At 44.0% G+C, this 9,019-nt stretch overlaps 1 long non-coding RNA gene across 1 annotated transcript; it reads right to left on the reverse strand.

Annotated features, from left to right (window-relative positions):
- Window positions 1–4,694: 4,694 nt before the first annotated feature.
- Window positions 4,695–5,959, reverse strand: LOC135253978 (uncharacterized). Its single transcript, XR_010329728.1, has 2 exons — window positions 5,393–5,959; window positions 4,695–5,268 (listed from the first exon to the last, which is right to left on the reverse strand). It is a non-coding gene; the product is annotated as an uncharacterized LOC135253978 (long non-coding RNA).
- Between the last annotated feature and the right edge of the window lie 3,060 nt (window positions 5,960–9,019).

Consider the following 9,019-nt stretch of genomic DNA (forward strand, 5'->3'; position numbering starts at 1 on the left):
GTTACTTGTGTTCACATTCCCATTTTCCTTTGAAAATCCGTTACTCGCTGGTACAAACCAACAACAACAACAAAAGACTGCACAAAGCTACACGTAAACTAGCGCTCGGTGTGGGCGGTATCTGTAGTAACGTGTGTCACGGCCACGAGTCACGACTAATAACTGCGAAGGTGTGCTTTTCCAGTGATTTACAAAGAATTATGACTGGAAACATCGCTGAAATCACTCTACAAACATCAGAACATATCCGATCTAGACAGAGGGTCACTGGGGTTTAGAACAACGAAGATTATTTCCCCTCTATGTTAAAAAATAGCCACGACATTCAAGAGCACTGATTGCAATCTTCTCTGTGTTGACAAAGTTTATTCTGTCAGGCTACAAAGTTTAGTCACAGGTAAGTAATTAAATTGAGCCCCAGGGCAAAACAAATGTGTGACTTCAACGGAGAGCTACTTCATACCGAGGTTTTAAAACACACCCAAGTTACTTAGGCCTTCAGTCGTCCTCGGCGAACTAGGCGTCGCAATTTTTTGTTTGTATGTATTGTACTGCCATCTAGTGACAGCTACACGTATTACAGCCATTCAGAAGGGTTCGGACGTTTTTTCTTTAAATGATAGCTTAAGTTTGGAGTTTCATTCATTCATTTATTTATTTTGAAAAATTAATTTAATCAGTTGCATTTTGGAACTGTAAAAAGGTGGTACAAGTGACAAACAGATGAATAGCAAAGATTTGTGTATGAAAGTTAACTAAATGTAATTACTGTCTTCATGGCCAGGACCCACTTTGAAGACTGAGGTATGAACTCAGGAGTTCAGAAATTGACTTTAAAGGGCAAAAAGACGTTTGTTTACAATACACCGTAGTCGAACTGCAGTCTTACATACACAGTTTTCCCGGCACTGGAAATTAGTTATTCAAATTTGAAATGAAGTAATTTTAAGTCAGTTCCATCAATCATTCCAATGTGAATCCCTTCACTGCAAACATTTGCAATTGGTGCTCTTGAATGTCTTGAATTTTATTTTTATTGGTTGTGTAAACAATGTTGTATCTCCAATTCAATGTTGCTTGTTATTTTCCATCTGATCCAGGCTGGCTGAGCAGCTGTGTGAGTCTGGTGCCAATATATCACAGGCCTTTCCTGACCTAGAGCTGCCAAAAGGCAAAAATGGAGTATGCAGCTGCATGGTGGGAAATTGAGTTTTATTATTCTACCCAGCAGCCGTTGGCCTTGGTACTACTGACACACAAACCCTCACACAGCCTCTCTGGGAGGGTATGAAGGATTGTGTAAAATAATGCTTTTTCAGTCCTGTCTTGATCTCGTCAATGTTTCCTGCTTTCTGGCTTTCCCCGTCCTCGTTTCCCCACCCCACCCCACCCTACCCTACCTCTCCCCACCAGAACTGCCTCCTAGCTGACATTAGTTCATTAACGTGAACACTGACTGACCGACCGTGTCGGTCAATAAACCTCGCAACCCTGAGACGACCAGAGGAGGACGGGCTCTCCCCTTTGAGTAATAAATAAAGACCCTTTATAATTGGATCTGGTGTGAAGCGTTTTCTCGACTAGATTGCCTTTCTATCATGAGGCAAAAGTGGAGTTTTCCTTCTCAATATCTCCTCCTGTACAGTGGTCCCAGAACGAGGGAAATACGCCGACCCCCTCCCCCCCTCAGCCAATCAGCGACCACATCAAATAACCAATCTTTGGTGTCCGTGGTTTCGTATGCAAGAACAGTTCAAGCCCTGGATCACTCTTTATCTGGTCCGTATATCCAGATAAGGCCGCACACCGCTGAGTCATTTAGACAGTAGAGCATAGTGTTCAGACTGAGGTTAAGAAAGCTGCTAGTGGAGGCAGCGGTATGAATGGTAAGCCTTTTCTCTGTCAGCTCTGTGACTTTCATTAGAAGGGTCCCGTCAGGTTCTCATTCACAGTGGCTCTGTTTTAAACCAGAGCACACCATTTCCATGGAAAAAACAGTCACAGATTCCTTGCAACTTGCAGTTTTTTCCTACAATCACATTTTCTTTAAGTAGGTGCACAACCACACCTTGGTGCACACACACACACACACAAACGCACACACACACACACACACACACGTGCACACACAGACACACACACACTAACAAACACGTTCACACACACATGCGCGCACACACACATGCACAAACACGCGCACATAGAAACACACAAACACACACACGCACACACACATATATGCCAGCACACGCACACATACAAAAATGTGCGCTCACACATACACACATACACACACACAATGAATTTTCCTCCATTCCCTTCACCACAAGAACAACTCCCCCCCCCCCCAACACCCCTTGCTTCTCTGTTCACATGTCAGCCATTTCCTCAAAACACAGCTGCATCCACTCCCACCTCCAATCCCCCACCCCCCCACACCCTTCCCCCCCCCACCCCCAGCTCCTCTTCAGCTCTGCTTGCCCACTTCCCTTCCTCCCTCCCATCGCTTCCGGCCAGAGACTTATCCCCCCACCAACCCAACCCCCACCCCCTACCCCTGCCCCACCCTCACGCCACCCCCACCCCCCACCCCCCACCCCCTCACGCCCACGCCACAGCCCTGCTTGTGATTCAGCAGCAGCAGCGGCAGTGCCAGTGAGAAAGAGCGGCGGGGGTTTCCTGTTGCCTCGTGTGTGACCCGACTAGGGCGCGGGAAAGATCTGGGGGGTGGGCGGTGGCGGGGCGGGGCGGGGGGGTGGAGGGGGGGGCGTCAGTCAAGATGTCACCGCTTGCGTGGTTGGTTTCAAGTGATTTATGGTCACACACTTTTTTTTGGCTTTCTCTCTCTCTCTCTCTCTCTCTCTCTATGCCTCTCCACCATCTCTCCCCATCAAATGTTAAAATTTTCAAATAAAAAAATAAAAAAAATCTTTATTGGCAAATAAAGGCACTTGTGTTGTCAAAAGCACGGGTTACACAATAGAACTCTGTACAATACGCTGGATGCTGGATCATGGATCGTAGATGCTCGAGCCGTGACGTATCTCCGATCCGAATTACTGCAAATGCCCTCTCGTGAGCCAGCCAGCCTGTGCCCTGCAGCCAACTACAACTCACCCAAAAATGCTACTGCGTGTCTCGCCTTCAATGTGGTGACCGCCCATGACCTTTCCTCTCATGCCACCCTGGGTGGGGGGGGGGGGGGGGGGAAGGTCTGCAGTCCACTAAGTGCGTTCTTTCTAGTTTTAGTGTTAGATTGGGATACGAATCTCAGATTTTCAATGGGTGGCATGTACAGACCGGTGCTTGCGAAACGTTCGAAATGTTCACACACTTCCACTTCTTGGTTTTTTTTAATGCACACGTGGTGACACACAAATGTGACTCAAATCTCTGTCTTCTAAGAACACAGATATAGTGATTCGTGCTTTTATCTAACATGGGTGGACTGTTACAATGTCCTTTTCCCCCCTCCCCCCTTAAATGCAAACTGTCCGTCTTGAACTGATTTTAAAAATACTGTCTCTTGGCCTTTTCCAGTCATGAGGGGAGGAGTCTACATCATTCTCTCCTGGTTTAACCTGAGTTCATTTGGACATTATTTTACTTCTATCAACACGTAAGACACAATTAACCAATGAAGAACCCAAATATGTATACTTATATATACTGTATATTCTATAAATACTGTGTTACGATGTGTATTTCTGAGTCACTGATACCCCTGTTCCAATAGGACCATCAGATCCTCTATACTGTGGATCCCAAAAGCCAGAAAAAGTTGACTTAGCCTTCTCAGTTCAGACCCCCAATCTGAGTGTATTAGGGCTGCACGGATTCTCCAGATTCAAGTCGCTTAAGTAAAGACACACGAGCCACTGTAAAACACTATTTTAGCATTTAATTTTACACTTCTTTCAAAGTTGTCTCGTCTTTTCTTTCATTGTTCTCTGCATTTCTTTTCAATGTATTTTTGTGATATGTTGTATTTTAGCGTGTTATGAAATTATTATTATTATTATTATTATTATTATTAATAATAATAATAATAATAATAATAATACATAGTTTGTATTTTTTATTATATTATTATTACTATTATTATTTTCTGTACTGATGACAATGTAGTGAGAAATATGTATTATGACACCTAATGCAGCTCAGATTCTTAAATGGTGCAAGATCATTCAGCGGCGTAAAAAAAAAAAAGAACAATAAATAAGAAAAATGACTTTCACTGTTGTGCCATTGGAAAACCACTACACTGGAATATTATCCAAATGTTTTATGACAAGGCCGCAGCAGCAGTCGCTCACGTTTGACCACTATAAAAACAACACTTCTGAACAACGGCTGCCTGCTTGCTGTAAATACCGCGCGGGATTTTCTCCCCGCGTGTCACCGTACACAAGAAAAACCACAGACCGGAACTGCCAAGCCCGACGCGACAAACTGCTATAAATACAACGGTACGGACCGGAAGACGGATGAGCACAAAGCTACTGGAAATGACGCGACGCTACATGTGACTGTAGGCGTGCGTTACAAACAAATACACCCCCGTTAATTTGAGAGAGAGAGAGAGAGAAAAAGAAAAAAGCGGAGTTACAGGTAAGATACAAATGACGCTATTGCATTCATCATTTAGCAAGTACTCTTATCTAAATAATGCAACCTGCATTTAAGCAAATGTGTGTGTATACAATCCCTTTATAGAGCATATTCATAAGCACCTTGCCCAAAGGTACAGCAGCAGAGCAGTACCTGAGAGTCAAACCCATACCCTTGCAGGAGTAGACTCCCTAGTTGTTGTGCTACACAATGTTTTTGCACTAAGTTGGTAAACCTACAACAATTGCAACGACAACAACAATTTCCTGCCTCTCGCCCAATTCATGCTGGGATAGGCTCCAGCACTCCCCGCGACCCTGCCCAGGATAAGCGGGTATAGACGATGGATGGATGGATAAACTAATTTATGTACATTCATCTATTTTTCTATTAATTTCCTTTGAATTAAAAAAACTCAGCTAACTTTCCATTTACATCTAGACAATACTGAGACTAAAATGTATCGCAACACAAAATGTCGTTTTGTTGGAGATCGCACCTGTAACCTGTAAGTTGCCATAGTGCGCAGTACTAAAAAAAAAAATGCTGACGTATCAGAGTGCTCCTTTTGCTTCCTCGGTCAAGGGTCAGTTGACATCATGGGCATCGCGTGGTCTTTCGCAGTTCCAGAGCTTCCGAACTTCCTGAGCCCAGAACCTGTTGAATGAGCAGACATGTACAATTCCAGCCTTCCCTAGCTAGTGTGCTGCCTTGGAGTGAAAACATTTGCGCAAGGAAACAGTCAAGCATTTTGAAACTACTGCACGTGCGCTGCACCTACCTCTCTGCGTCCAGTATATAACCATGGCAGCAGTTCATTTGACATCTGAGCTAGCACATACAAAACTATGTTTTCTCCCATATTTCATGACCCACCTCTACCCCTCCTGGAACCCACCTGCGGGTTCCTACCCTGTGTGCAATCTACAGCTTAATTCCCTGATTCCCTCGCCCAAAGAATGCAGCAGTGACTGCGGATTGAGTGACATCAGCAAAAACACTGGTACTCCAGGAGGTCCTGTTTTTGAGACCCCTGACCCCAAAGGTATAACCTACAAAAAAGCACCTTATAGACAAAAATATGAGAAGACTGAGGATGTTGGGGCAACCCCAACACACGGAACACACTGTAGCCAGCAATGAATTTTCACAACAACAAAAAAAAACAAAAAACAAAAGAAAACTTGCGGTGAAATATAACGACTCTTTTGTTTGTTTGTTTGTTTGTTCACCTCTCTGCGCAAGGCGAACGAACGTGCGCGGGGGAAAACCGGCGGGACGGAGAGATTTCTCTGGAAAAAGCGCCGTGGCGCTGAGACCGAAAACAGAAAACAGGATGCGTATTTTGAAAGAGTGGGCGCCGAAGAAAGTACCGTTCTGTAGACCTTACGGGCAACACTTAATCACCGCTCAGTTTTTTTTTGTTTTCTAGTAAAAGTTTTGGCCATTTTCCATCGCATGTGCAAGCACCGCAGATGCGGTAGACGGCTAATGCGGTACCTGAGTAAATTCTGTATACAATTTGTATAGACTGAGAAGATCTCATAAATTAACCTTTGCCATCTTTGAGGGATGTTGGCTTTCTTCTAGACGCAACGGAAGCTGCTTATGCAGTGCTATATAAGCAATCAGATACCATGAATTAGACAGCCTCTGCAGTGGATTTCTAAAATAATGTCGGCCATTTAAAATGCCATGAGAAGCCTACTTACCCAGTACAGTTTGAGTAGACATTCAACAGATTTAGAGGTTTTCTTTCAAAAATGTAAGAATGCCTTTTTTGAAAAATCTAAAACATTTCATCATAAAGGTCGTCTAAATTCTTTTATATATAATCTTTAATAGTTATCTTTCCCCTGCCCCAGATCATTGTGATTATTGAACTCCATACAATGAATTTATTCTTTTTTTTTTTTTTAATCATGCAAAGAAATTAACACACAATTGCCCAACTGAACGTGGTCCTATCCACAGTGGCCCATTAGATACGCACAGGCATAGGTGGTGACACTTCTGATCGTTAACAACTACAGTAAACAGGCTGGGACAGAAGACAGAAGGTTTTTTATTTTTTTTAATTTTTTTTATTATTTATAAAAAAGGCCCCAAAACTGTGGGATGATTTCCCTCACAGGTTGCACACAGCAGAGACTCGTCAGGTCAGTATATAAACCCAGAGCGAAACCCCGTGGCTTCAGTCTAACTGATGGTGTGAAAGCTCCTTCTCTCTCCGCCGCCGCCGCCGCCGGCGTTCTCTTTCCTTTAGCCGCAGCCCAGCTGCCGCGGTAAAACTGCTGCCGAGGTCTCCTGGCGACGCCTCGGCGTGAGGCTGAATGATGGCGCCGCGTGGCTGTCACATCGCTGCAGTAAATTACGGGGGGGGGGGTGAGAGGGTCCCCCCCCCCGCATACCTGACTGGCTTCACCTTCAGCTCCTGGGACGCGATGCCTCTTAAATCTCCTCGACCCCGCCGCTGAGCTGGGGAACGATGGCTCTCGGTCACAGCAGCTGGAGGAACATACCTAAAAAAACAATTTCTTTAAAAATAGCTTGACATTATAGCTCTGCATGACCGGAGTCACCTTTGCTTGGACTTAATTAATACTGTGTTGGCTGTTTATGTATTATAATTGATCTGTTTTCATGTGAGCCATTGCCATAACAAACCGGTGCCTGCCCTGCGGCAGATGGGTTCCCCCTCTGAGTCCGGTTCTGCTCAAGGTCTCTTCCTGCTATCAGTCAGGGAGTTTTTCCTTGCCACTGTTGCCTTAGGCTTACTCTCTGGGGGCCGGTTCTCTGTAAAGCTGCTTTGTGACAAAGCTCCTTTGTTAAAAGCGCTATACAAACAGAAATTGATTGAATTGATTGATTGATAACTCAGGGTCTGAGATGACTGGGTCAGATGGCTGGCCTCAGGGTGGGTGTGGGTGTTACCCAACACTATTATCCAGAGGGGCTTTTAAAAAGTGTGTCGATTTTGACGATCATGAGATCAGAGTTGATGCCTGGGTGACAGGGAGGGTGACCGGAGATTGAGAATGTCGTGTTTTAAGCCTCAGATGGGTTGGATTTTTAGCAAAGCCCATTGTGCCGTAAACGCTCTCATCTCCAGCATTATTTGAGCCATGGTTCGGGGCAAACAGGTGCGTTTTCAGTCTACCAGCAGAAGACCGGTGGTGACTCGGCTGTTCTGAGCTGTTTTTGGGGAGCTCATTCCACCGCTAATATGGAGCAGAGTGATTTGACAGGAATGTAAATGTTTAATAGCAGACTGTAGGCAAAAGGGTGCAGAACCTTCAGTCCAAAAACCAAAAACTAATAAACGATATTTTTTAAATTACTCACCAAAACAAATTTACCAAGCCGAGAGCAGCAGTTTTCTAAAACAGTGCACCAGAATTGGAGATTAGTCAGATTCTTTCTCTGGAGAAAGCGTTATATCAGGCAGTTTTTCGCCTTCAAAGTCAGGTGCTTTTCGGTGGCAGAAAATATGCCTGCCATTACAGCCTCGTGGTTGTGGACTGGGCTTGAAAAGAAAAGAAAAGAAAAGAAAGATTGGCCCTGCTCTGTGAAAGGTGAATTAGCAGAACAAGCTGTTGCCGATGGCGTCAGGTGGGTAAAAATGCAACTGAGGAGCCATGCTGGAGACCGGAGGGCTGCAGGTTTGAATCCCAACTGAGGCACTGCCGTAGCCACGGGCTCTGTTTAGTCACCATGGGTTTCGATAAGAATTGTTTTCAGCTGCATGAACAGGCTGTTTACATTTTACTGCTGCTCTGTTACATTCTGGAACCTAACAACAGAACAAGTGGGTTCTATTTTTTTCTTTTCTTTTCTTTTCTTTTTAACCACAATGACAGCGTGAATCCGCGGATCTTTAGAAGGATCTTTATTTTTTTGCAGTGTGAACTCAGCATTAAGAAATGTGCATGCTATTCCATAAGGATCATAACTGTTCAGTAACTGAATTACTGAAAACCTAAAGGATATTGATTACTGCATCTCCATTTATGGTGTTCCATTGCATGAGCAATGAGTCAGGCATATCCTTAGAGAAATCCATCTGCACATCCATCCATCTCCAACTGCACAAGAAACTTAATTCAGTTCAGATGTATGGAAATTCCTGAAATAAGACTTGTTTAAACCACTAAATGACTAAAATGATCATTGTTTTTCCTGTTGTTGGCTTAAACAAGGGAAATAATATACTGTTATTGCAACTGTATGTGCGACAAATCTTGAAAACATGCGCCTCATCTTGAACTCCTTAAATTACACAATCATACAAAAACGCATGTTTGAAGCTAAGTAATTGAGGAAGCATAAGCCTGGTAAATGTAGTGTTTATGGCTTTCCGAATCGAAGGCAGGCGGCTATAAAAAACTACATTTCCCAGGATGCTTTA

Source organism: Anguilla rostrata, chromosome 4 (assembly GCF_018555375.3).
Source record: "Anguilla rostrata isolate EN2019 chromosome 4, ASM1855537v3, whole genome shotgun sequence".
NCBI classification, from domain to species: domain Eukaryota; kingdom Metazoa; phylum Chordata; class Actinopteri; order Anguilliformes; family Anguillidae; genus Anguilla; species Anguilla rostrata.